The following is a 12,427-nucleotide window of genomic DNA, read 5'->3' as shown; positions in this document are numbered from 1 at the left end:
AAAGGTTTTTAGCTCATGAACTGGCAGAACTTTAAACTAGGTCTGAAGGGGGAAGGGGATGCATCTGGGCTGTCTGGAAGCAGGTACAAGGATGGTAAGACTGTGTTAGGGGAGAAGTCAGTGGCCCAGCTGAGGTGCATGTATACCAATGAATGTAGCATGAGGTAACAAACAGGAGGAGCTGGAGGCCATGATGCAACAGCAGAACTATGATGCAGTCACCATCACAGAAACATGCTGGGATGACTCACATAGTTGGAGCACTGCAATGGATGGCTACAAGCTCTTCAGAAGAGACAGGAAAGGGAGAGGAGGTGGAGGGGTGGACCTTTATATTAGGGAGGTTTTGGATGTCATAGGTATTGAAACTGATGACGATGAAGTTGAGTCCCTATGGGTAAGAATTAAGAGGAAGGCCAACAAGGTCTGGTGTCCCTCTATGACCAGGTGACCCTCCTGGTGGATGCAGGAAAGGCTGTGAATATTGTCTATTTTTTAAACTTCAGGAAGGCCTTTGATACTGTCTGCCACAGCATACTCCTGGAGATGCTGGAAGCTTGGACAGGAGCACTCTTTGCTGAGTTAGGAACTGGCTGGATGGCCGGGCCCAGAGAGTGATGATGAATGGTGCCACATCCAGCTGGGGACAGTCACCAGTGGTGTCCCTCGGGGTCTGCGCAGGGACCACTTCTATTTAATATTTTTATAGACAACATGAATGAGGGCATGAAGTCTTTCATTAGTTAATTTGCAGATGACACCAACCAGTGGTTTCCTGCTTCTTCCAGATATGAAGAAAATTTGAATTCTCAGCTGTGTTTGGTATTTTCTTTAGGCACCAGAGGGGAGTTTTAAATTACTGCGTTCTGGAAAATGCATCCTAACTTATGTCAGTTTTACAAGACTGGATAAAGAATGTATTTACTTAATCAGAAAATGTGATGCTTCACTGGGTTTTTGCAGAAATAACACCCAACATATTCACTGTATAGATAACCAGGTTTCCATTCAGAACACCATATCCCCATCCCTGTGCCCTTCTTTGCCACAGTTCATCTTTTTTAGGGCTTTTTACCACCATAGATAGTCTCTGCAAAGTAACTCTACATAATGCTAGGGAAGGCTTTGGTACATATCGTGAAGCTCCACTTAGGGGTCACATTTGCTGGAGTTTTTAATAACACCTGGAGAGTACAGTTGCACCTCTCACTGCCATCTCAGAAGGGTCTCCCAAGGGTCTTGACTCGTGTTTGTCCTCATATTTCTGATACTGTAGGGTATTTTACAACCTCTTTGTAGGAAACCAAATATAGAACCCTTAATGTTCATCACTGCAACAGAGAACAAAGTAGGTATCTCTTTCTGAAGATACATGGAAATCAAGGTTCCTTTCTACAGAAAATCCTTCCAGTGACTAACATCAACCCTGCAAAAAACTGTTGCTGTAGATTTGTGTTCTGAAAACATCTTATGAATACTTTCAGTAACTTCTATACCTGAGGAGACAAGTGTTCAGCTTGTAAGGAAAAGCATCTTGCCTATTCAATAGGTCTTTCTAATTCAGTCAGGATGGTCAATGTGTTTTCTGGAACTGCCTCCACAGAAGCAGTAGAGAGAATGACCAGCTGTGTTAGACACAAAATCCAAGCTTAAACATCAGTTGTTGCTGAAATTCCAGCTTATTCCTTTTTACTGTAGAGCTGTATACCTTTAAAACAGAAAAAAGTGACATTTCTGATCCTGAGCAACTATTTACTGCCTCACTGGCTTTACAGCTGGAATAGCTCTGAGTCAGTTTTAAGGGCCCTGATACATTCAACAAGTTTACATCAAAATGATAAAAAAGTATTTGAAAATAAGGTTTTGATCTTGACAGCACTTAACTGCTTTAATCCTGGAAGACAGCATAAAATTGCCATCAAGTCAGTCTTGATAGGAGAAATCATTGGTAGCATGTAGGTACAAAGTGGGCTTTTGTGTTATCCCCCTCTTCTGGCATCATTTAGAACTAAGTTTGTAACACCACCCCCCACAATTTTGTTGATTCCATGTATTCCAGTAATTGTAGCTGGGGGGATCAATGGCGCCTGCTCTTAATTCAGGCTACTCTGAGTTGGAGATGACACCAATGCCCTTGGAGGTAACCTTGCCTAACATCTGCTTAAACCTGTGCTGTCACTGCCCTCATCAGGAGCTGAGTGTTGGAGCCAAGTCCTCAGTCTATGAAGCAAGTGATGGTAAAGCCAGGAGCAGAGCAAACAATGAGGAATAATGCAATCTGCTTCCAGGGGACATGGATCATTAGCTGGATTACACCAGCAGATAGTAATGGAAATTCAGCATAGAATTCTGTAAAATAATTAGCCCAAGATGGAGGAAACAGCCCAAGAAATAGGCGCTAAATGGAACAATCAAATAATACCAGGAGTCTGTATGAAAATAATAATTGGAATTTTCATGTCAACAAATGCCTCAGAAAGAAAAATGCAATTTTGTATCAATAAAAGGCAAGCAACAAAAAACCCAGTGCTTTTTTTGTGTGTGAGCCACTTGACAAGCACTCTTTCAAACCCTGAGCACCACATCCGTCCCTGCACACATCAGTAGGTTATTATTACCTTGGAGTGGGTACAGGCCAGGTCAACAAAGCTTACACTAGCTCTGCAAAACAGGCTATAAAGCAAAGCTAAAGGAGCTGTGCTGCTTTTCATTAAAGAGTCTTCAAGGGGACATAGGGGAAGTTGTTTTCAAGTTAAGAACTACATCAATAAAGTCAATGCAGATGGGGTTTCAGACAAGTGCAGGGTTAAGACATTTTTCCAATAAGAATGAAAAGCTAATGTATGAGATGATTTATGGGAGAAACTTTTTGGTATCTGAATTCTAACATCATTACATCTGAACAAAACAGAATTAATTGTCTGGCTTTGTAAATACCAGTTTACAAAAAATGGCCAGCACTGGCCATTTCTCAGGATAAGCAAAACTCCACCTTGGTAGTCAATGCTTCTGTTAAATGATAATGACTTACCCTGGTGAATCTGAACTCCATAGGTTTGGAACAGACCCCAGGGATGAGTTACTGGAACCATGCTCCCGACTTGCCCAGGCTGATTGGCCTTGTAACACTGAACATGAAGCAACACAACATCTTTGGCTGCTGAATCTGCTTTGCAAAGCTCCCCAAGATCAGTAAATAAAAGCTAGAAGAATGTAAGTAGAATGTCAATTTTTTGTGTGTTGAGTCTCTTGCTGCTGAAAGACTAGTGAAGAGCTGCCTGGTTTCACTGTTAAATACTTGAACACTCTCACATCCTGCTCACAGATGCATGTTTCTGCCTATAATAAAGGAAACCATTCAAATGATATTCCCACTACTTTCACCACCTTTACTGAATATCACCTGAAAGTGGCTAAATCACACAAAGAATTCACAGCTGATGACATTTTCCCAAGCCACAGAATAACACCTGTGACTTACTTTTCAATAAAGAAACACACTTTTTAGAAATGTTTTTTCTTCTTTTACTACCAGTTGAAAGCCTTCACACCCCATGAACACTTCGAGGGCGCACACCAGCACTTCCCCAAGTACTGCTACGGCACAATCACCTTTTTCATTTGCCTATTAAAACTTGCATTCTGATCTCCAGCCTCTTCTCTGTTGCTGGAGGCTGGATGCATTACTAAATTATGGCCTATGTATAAATCATTTCACTGTTAAGTCCCCAGTCCAAGCCCTAGCTAGGGTGAAATATGGCCTGTGCCAGTATGGTTGGGAGGACAAGACTGGATGTCTCCAAGAGCCATGGAGGATTTGGGACCCAGCTTAACAGAACTGGAAACAGTGTTAGATAGGATGTTGTCTAGAACTGATTGCTTTGAGCTGTACCATTGAGAGAATCAGATAGCTAGAACAAATATATGGGGTGTCACTATGAGACACAAAACACCACAATGTGAACACACTGCTGTTCTCGAGGTAAAAGGGGTAGTTTATTTTTTAACTCCAACAACTATAGATTTCTAAAAGTGACAGTGGATTGGAGGGTGACAGTGCCACCTCTCCAATGACACTGGACAAACCAACAGTCCATCAAATTTCTCTTCCTTTATAAAAGAATGCAAACAATAAGTTATTTACAGAAAGTGTGTGAGAAAGTTTGTTACAAGAATGTAAACATCAGAAGGCTTAGAAAATCTTAGAAAATCAGGGCAACAGTGGAATGTACTTTGTGCTTGTCTGATGCTCAGCAGATGTATAAAAAAGTGATGCTGGAAGGATGGAACAGTGCTGTGTCAGTGGAAATCCAGCAGGAGGATGTGCTTAATGAAGCAGATCCTTTTCAGCTTCATAGTAATGACCCGGAGCATCCTGGAGCATGAATTCATGCCTGGCAGAGGTAGACTGCCACTGTAGGCAGCTGTGAGCAAGAGAGGGTGGAAAGGGAGAGTTTCTTGCAAGTTACTCTCCATTGATCACAATCTTGTCCTCACTGTGCAGAACTGGACTCCTGTTAAGGTGGCTGGAAGGTTTGCAGTGCCATTCAGGCAGGGCACTTTTCAAAATATTCTTAGGTGAAACAAGAGCTGGGCAATGACAAACAGGGCACAGCTGGGTTTTGGACATTGTGGACTGAACTGGCCTGGCTTTGTCTTGATTAAAAATATTATGATGTAATTTATTCAAGAGGAGACAGATTGACAGGAACAGGATTTAATTAAACCAAGTTTAAATCCATTTTGTATTCCCAAGTTGCACTTACATAGCAAAAAAGCACCTATTCAGGAGGAAAAGGAATCTGCTCAACAACTGTGGACATATCCCAGTAATATTTCAAGGGAGTTCCCTTCTTTCCCCTCTGCTTTGTACTTATTTTTGACAATATCCTTTCCTTGGAAACCAGGTTATGCACATAAGTGGATCATCACGGTTGCTTCTTCTCCCTCAAATTGTTGGCTGTCTGTCTCAATTTGCAGGTTAATGTAAAGTAGGCTTACCCACTTTGTTCTTTAAGTAGTTTCTGCCATCCTCAATTCCTTTTGGAATTAACTTTGAAGTTATGGAAAATAATTTAATAAAAGTAGTATTACCAAAAATTAAATGAAGAACTTGAGGTCTGTTGAGAGAAAAAGCCTTTCCATTTCTGCAGAAATTTTAATATTATCTGCACACACTCACTTGTGTTATTTGCAGCAGGCTTATCACTGAGGACTGGGGAGGTTTAAGTAAAAAAAACAACCTGCTTAAAGAAATAAATCACTTTACCCACACTTACAAAAAATTGTGAAATCTTGTGGTAGCAGAGTTAGAATTTCTCCTGTTCAGTTTTTGCTTCTGTTGTGGGTTCATGACTGTGAGATTTCATCCTTTAAGACTTTTATGCAATTTTGTTTTGCATAAGCATATTTCACTTTATATACTGTGAACCAAATTCGGGCTTGGTGAGCTATGTGTCATTTCTTTTGAAGTAACTGGGCTATTAACTCTCATGGAAATGAGTAGTAAAACTAGATTTTTTGTCTTTATCTCTCAGAATGTGATCTCTGCATTGAAGAAGATAAATAATGAAGTCCAGGCACAAATAATAATGAAATCATGTAAGCAGTTCAAATACTTTGATTTATTCCTTGGGCATTAAAAGAGCCTAAACTCTGATTTTGGTGGTTCAGGTTTTTACAGCATTTTGCATCAGATTCATTAGTAAAGCTTTGTGCACTTGCAGCAGAATTTGCATCTTAAAGGTTCTGAACAGAAATGCAGATAGCAATTTTTTCATCTAGTTATGAGAAGAATTTTATGATTCCCAGAAGTCAGTTTTTGTTTCCCTTTATACAGAGGATCTAATAAGAAAAATATCTTCTAGCAATAAACTATCTCCTGTATTTTATGTAGATTTAGGAAAGCTAATCAAAGAAAAAAACATTAAGTAATGTTACTGGCTGTAACCTTCAGAACTGTCAATCCTGAAGAACTTTCACTGCTTCAGTCCTGCTCCAGGCTAGGAAGGCTCCTTAAAACTGTTTGCAGTCCCCAGAAGTGAGCAGCCACCCAGCACAGTCCCTCTGTGCCCTCCTGCAGCCTCCAGCAGCCTGGGCTGGTCACCCAGAAAGCCAAGGACAGCGGCTGGCAGTGCTCTCCTCTGCTCCTCAGCCGAGGCACCGAGTGCCCACAAAGCAAAGGGAATGAGAGGAGCTCACTTCCAGACCCTCAGATCCACACTGATGATCCCACTCCTTTTGGGTGTGGTGGGTGGAATGATTCCCCTGCCCCTTTTTCACACTGAACAATGTTTCCAGTACTCCCCCTTTTAATTATCAAAACTCTGCAGGGCACCCAAAATGTTTTACTGGAGAAGCTGTTCAGAAATATAGAACTAATAGAAGAAGTATATGTAATATTATTTAGCATTACTAAGTAATAGAAGGAAACGCTCCTATTCATACTGAATATAAACCAAATCTCTTAATCCACGTGAAGATAATGAAATTTCTTTTTGTCTCTGAGATTGTAATTTTTTCTACTACAAAGTCCAGTCTAGCTTTGGTGGGCTACAGCCTCTATAAAGCCACACTGGGAGGGAATAAAAGATGAAGGAATCTTCCAGTTGGCCACGCATCATAATTATTTTAAGTACTGCCATCTTCTGTAATTAATACAAGCTGCAAATGAAGTTGTGCACAATTCCTGTTGTGAGAGAGGAGAGCAGCAACTGATGTAATACCTCCTGGAAAGATTACATTATGAGTATATGATGTGAAAAGATGTAATAAATTATATATTTTTTGAGAAATAAAATGCTGTAAGATTCAGAGTAAAAATCTGTGTAGGTTTGGCCATTAACTATACTCCCCTGCATTCTTATGTAACTGCCTTTTTACACTTTTTGAGGACATCACTGTAAAAGCAGAGTTTCTTTGGGCTGAGACAGAGAGCAGAGGGGTTAGAGGTGTGAGCCTGCCATTGCTGTTTTTCTGGTTCCTAAAAAAAACCCCAGCAGTACCCTTAGGCACTTTTCTCTAACAATACCAAGATGTCTTTTGTGATTCACTGAGGAATAACTGCTTTGGGATGTTTCAAAACTGGTTTTTAAGTGAAGGATGCAAAATTTTTCTTTCCAGAGATGCAATGAATCTAGCTGACACTTTAATATCTTTGTTAAAAGGCACATGAGGCAGATGAAGCAGCAATAAATATCCATGCAGAGAAAGATCATGCATATTTGTGGGATGTTATCCAGTTAAAAGCATCTCTGAAAAATAAGTGAAGATTCATTGGTTTCTCCAAAGCTTTATTTCTGATTTATTACTGAGACATTTTTGAAAATTACTATATTTGATAAAGTGGCACAAGCTGAAAGGAAATACATACAAACCAATTTTATTTCTAACTTTGATTTCCAAATGTCCAGAATACTGCTTGAAAAACATTTTGTTCTCACTGCCTTCCAGCAAAGTGTAATCTCTTCTAGGTTTGAGGTGTTTTGACCTCGTGCTGGTGCCTCCTCAACAGCCCTCTCTTCAAATAAATTCATTACTTTCCCCTATGCATAGAAAACATGTATTTTTATAAGGCACTGTGCATACAAAACCCTAGGAATCACAATAATTGCAGCAAGGCAAAATGGTGCAAGGTGTAGTGGTATAAAATCACAGGAGATACAGGACCATAGACCAGGGGATGCTTTGGTAGAGTAAGGCAGGTGTAGGGTCTGGATGACTGTAAGCAAAATAAACTGGAGCACTTGGGAGCTGCACTTTTGAAAGAGACAAGGTGTTAATAGGGGAGGTGTGTAATAGCATGAAAAACAATCATATTTGTACCTGGAGTGACAGCAGCATCCTCTGATGACAGTGAATCCTCTGATGGGAAAAGAAATTCCCAAGTTTCATCTCTTGCTGGTCTAAGATCTGAGAACCACAGCCCGAAGGTCAGATATTGGCTTCAGCACCATGGCCAGATACCAACATCAGCCCCAGAAAGGGACTTTGGGATGATTAGGATGGGTTTGTAGCTGGTAGGAAACAAAGAGAGGTCTTTCAAGAGAGGAATATAAACCTGAAACTATAAGGACAGGGCTTGCAATAGTCCAGGAAGAAGGTGGAAGCAGGTGCACATGCACAGCTGGAAACAGGCAGAAGTGGTTTATTAGGAGGTAGATTAATGGGAATAATTCAAAATGCAGCAACTAGCAGGGTAAAGACCATTTTCCAGGTGAGGGTGACTCCAGAGGGGTAGGATTTTCTTAAGATGTGCAAGAAAATTATTTTTAAAAGTAATGAATAAGGATATGACAGTGGGGATGTACCATTCCTGTAATTGCCAAATGTACTGCTCCTTTCTGGGTGCTGAACTCAGGGAAATGAACCCATCCCAGCTCACAGTGAGGGAAAGGGAACAGACTGAATGAGATTTCAAATTGGCTAGTGTCAGCAAGTGGTAATGAAATGTGGAGGTGATAATAGATACCATGATAAGCAATCTGTCCAGGTAGAAGGAGATGAAAAAAAGACAGTAGGACACAGCCTAAATTTTCTGATTTACTTCAGCCACTTTATACCATGCTAATGTAGATGAAATGGAGAATTAAATCTCCACTGTATGAAGCAGTGATTTTCAGAAAAGATAAACATTTCCTGAGGGAAAAAAGGATATCTTAGTATGGCAGTAGAGCCATCAGTAGGGACTCAGAGTAACTGGAAACAAAACATATTACTGTACAAATGAAGACAAATGGTGCACTCCTGACTGGAACATTACATAGTGCCAGGAACACAAGGCCACTGGTGGAAATGCCCTTTAACCTGCCTAAGAGAAGTCTTACAGTAAAGTTCTTGCACCCAGAATAGGATGTGTTGGAATGTGGTGCTACATCAGGAGGCCAGAAGGATGAAAGAAGATTTTCCCTGCTGTCCTGCAGGTGCAGGATAGCTCATCTGGGATTGGTAACTGGTTGGTAACTAGTTCAGCTGCAGTGGTAACTTGGATGCACTGACAGGGTGGCTTGCCTGGAGGCTGTGTTTTCACAGACCATCTCCTGCTGCTCTGCTGCATTTGACAGCAGCCAAAAATAGGTAAAGGCAGGTGAACTGATCCCTCATCCCTTGACACGTGCGAGACAAGGCACACAGGCAAACTGCAGCGTGATCCACTGAAGGTCAAGATGCTCTGCAGATAAAGCTGATGTTCCAGCTGCAGCTCCTCTGTCAGCCAGTAACACCTGCTTCCACAGCACAAGACCTACCAGTGCCAGAAATCTTAGGTAGCATCCACTGAGTTTACTCATTCAGTTAAGATTTCCATCTGCTGCTACCATTGAACCAATGGTTGAACCATTTTGCTCACCTTTCTCAATTCCATTCCATCTCTTGCTTTGAAGACTGCAAGCAGCCAAACCAAAAACCTTCCCCAACACTGAAACAAGTGAGTATAAGCTATGTTTGAGCTGCAGTTGACAGGCCTAGGTCCACACTGCAGCTGTAACTGCAGCAAGGAGTTGCCAGTACTTTACAAAGTTGGTGTCCACTGCAAAATAGGGAGAGCTGGTAATGTGTTCTGCTTCTTGCACCCTGATTTTTGTTCTGTATTCACATGGCCTTTCATACACAACATGCACACATGCCAGGTGCCATGGCAATTTCAAAATCAGATTTTCCTCTCAATTAAGAAGGCATTAAAGAGGGCAATTAAGAAGGTACTCTACCTTAAGTGAGTGAAAGGAGTCCAAAGGTATGGTCACTCATCACTGAGGATACCCTTTAAACATTTCTCTTGGTGAGCCAGGCTGCAGTGGCTGTTATCCAGGTAAGCAGCACTCCAGATGGATTACCTCTTCAGACATCAGCAGTACAGTTGGATTAGGGAAGCTGTCTGCACACCTGCTCATTTCACTAACCAGCTCCTGGAATTAAAGAACCTGGACATGTTCTAAAATGTTTATCCTCACTGTTAGACTCAGGTGCCAACTTGTGTTTCCAAGTGTAGGGCAGTGTGACCTGCAGTCCCCAGAGTGGAGGTCAGCAGAGGTGTGCAGAGCAGGAAAGATTCATCTGGAATTAAAAATCCCTGGAATTTAAAAGCAACAAGCATAGACTCTTGCTTAAGTATGGCATCCAAGATATTTAACATCCCTTTTCACGAGATAGATGAATAAACTTCCTGTGAGCAATTAACTGAAGGATGTTTTACTTAACTCAAACAAGCCAGCACTACTTCTTGTGACTCTCTTCTGCAGTTTTTCCCTTTCTTCCACAGTGTTTCTAAAAATGCCTAGGTTACAGAAAATCTATGGTTCTCCTTTAACAGAAACTGCATCTCTAGCACAAATGGTACTTCTGACCTACAGAATTGGTTTTTTCTCCCACAAACCCTTCTTCCCCCTTGCTTCCCTTTTTTTGTGTCAGATTTTCAGCAAGTTTTTTGTTTTGTCTCTTTCTGAAGGACATAGCTTTCTTCCTCCAAGAGGAAGATCAGGGTCTCTAATTTATCTTTTGTTCTTCCACACATTCCCTTTATCTGCTTTTGTTACTCTCTTTCTCTTCCTGACCCCCATTTCTTTGTGAATACTGCCTTCAACACCTGATTTCAACTCTCTTTCAAGCCAGAAAACAGACTCCTGTTTTTGATTTATTACTGTCTTATCTCTTCTCCTTCATGATTTTTCCTCTCTTGCCATCTCTTAATTAGACATTAAGAGGAGGTTTGGAAATATGGGGAAGACTATTACATCCTTTTAAAAGTGCAAAATAGTGCCTGTATGTTTATAGTGAGGAGAACCACTACAAAGTATGAGATAATCATAGTGCTGGGAGAAAAGAGATATGAAAAAAGTAATTAACTACACTGATTACTTTGTGATATTAGTAAAAAAATTGGATGTTAAAAGTTAGAAGTCAATGTGCAGACTTACTCTCAGTGTGCATGGATTAATCCACTTACATCCAGACACGGTGTATCTGGCAGTCAATGACAGATGTGGACATTAACTCTGTTCAGCAGGAATATTTGGATCAAGCAGGCAGACATCAGGAGGTATTGGCATCCTCTCAGATCTACCTCCCTGAAAGGTAAGAAGCCCATACAGACCTGGGAAAGGATTTTCTCCAGACTGACATTAGCAGAGTGATTGAGCCAGAATGGGGAGAGATCACAAAAAATCTTTGCACATGGACAAAGTAGGCAGAAAATTATTGGAAAAGGGCAAAGATGGAATCTGTAAGAAAGTGCATGTGCTGCTTTAACTGGGATGAGGTTCCATGAATAGTGCAGAGGAGAAGGAATATTAGCCCACAGCTTATCACTTGTCCTACTGAAATCACATATGTTTATGGTATTTTTTCTGGACCAAAAATCACACTGGGTTGACACTAATACAATAGTAAAAGCATACAGTCTTGAAAGCAAATAGAAAATTTGAATAAATTTTCAATGAAAGGAAAACTAATGGCCATATGACACAGCAGTAACATTACTTGATAGATTCATGGCTATTTTTGATAGCCTTAGAAAAAGAAAAGTATCGTATAAATGGCAGGAAAATACTGCAAATGTTTGGCAAAGGACAAAAACATGGTATTTTTAGACACAAAATTACTTTGCTAGCTGCATTTGGCATTAAATATGGCACTATTATTTGGACATCATCATAACATGGTTCTTTCACAAATGAACATAGGAATAATTCCAATTCAAGCTTCCCTCTGGAAACCTGAGGCTTAACCTTATCTCAATGCTGATTTCAAACTGATTTTAAGCAAATGGAACTAAAAGACAGGAGGAATATAAATTTTACAAAGCAAATTAATAAAATAGTAACATTCAAACTTCCACCTAAATGGGTTGCAGTTCAAGTCTAGTTTGAATCTTCTGACGATGAGAGTGAGCAGTCTCCTTGTGTCTCTTCTCATACAGCTCTTATGCACTCATGATGACAGCAGTGACTTGCTGACCCTCTGGGGCACCAGACCAGCAGATGCAGAGATGTGAGTAACAACAATCAAGAAATCTGCACATCTGCCAAGTGGTTTGCTTTGTTAGTGCTCTGCCATGGGCTCTGTGCAGGCACCCAGCACAATAAACTGGTGGTATGAGCTGGACATCTTCATGAGAAGTGGAAGCCATCAAAACAGCACTAAGTGGATGATGGATATTCAGGTTTTAGACTGGTGTTTCTCAGCCTATTAAATAAAAGATCAACAAAACTGAAAAGAATCTGCAGACCATCCTGTAGTGTTGCTAATTTTAATTATTTGCAGTCAATTAAAAACTACTTGCATTTTGAATGCCCACTCACTGGTTTTCTTCTCTGCCATTCTGCTTCCTTCCATTCAGATACACAAATTTTATTGTGGAGGGGTCTAAGTACATGTTGTGTTTTTACAAACAGATAAAGAAAGGTACACTATGCTGCAAAGAAAGATGTTCTTG

The 12,427-nt window shown here is 40.6% G+C and overlaps 1 long non-coding RNA gene across 2 annotated transcripts in view; it reads left to right on the top strand.

Annotated features, from left to right (window-relative positions):
* The window catches only part of LOC135301679 (uncharacterized), a 34,802-nt gene extending 22,632 nt beyond the window's left edge, over window positions 1–12,170 (top strand). For both annotated transcript variants that reach the window (XR_010363430.1, XR_010363431.1), the window contains exons 3-6: window positions 3,055–3,213; window positions 5,538–5,601; window positions 10,997–11,067; window positions 11,912–12,170. This is a non-coding gene — a long non-coding RNA (uncharacterized LOC135301679). The remainder of the gene's footprint in view (window positions 1–3,054; window positions 3,214–5,537; window positions 5,602–10,996; window positions 11,068–11,911) is intronic.
* Window positions 12,171–12,427: the final 257 nt, after the last annotated feature.

This window comes from Passer domesticus, chromosome 5 (genome assembly GCF_036417665.1).
Source record: "Passer domesticus isolate bPasDom1 chromosome 5, bPasDom1.hap1, whole genome shotgun sequence".
Classification (NCBI taxonomy): Eukaryota; Metazoa; Chordata; class Aves; order Passeriformes; family Passeridae; genus Passer; species Passer domesticus.
Note: the sequence above shows the minus strand (reverse complement) of the source record. Positions and strands in the feature narration are given on the sequence as shown.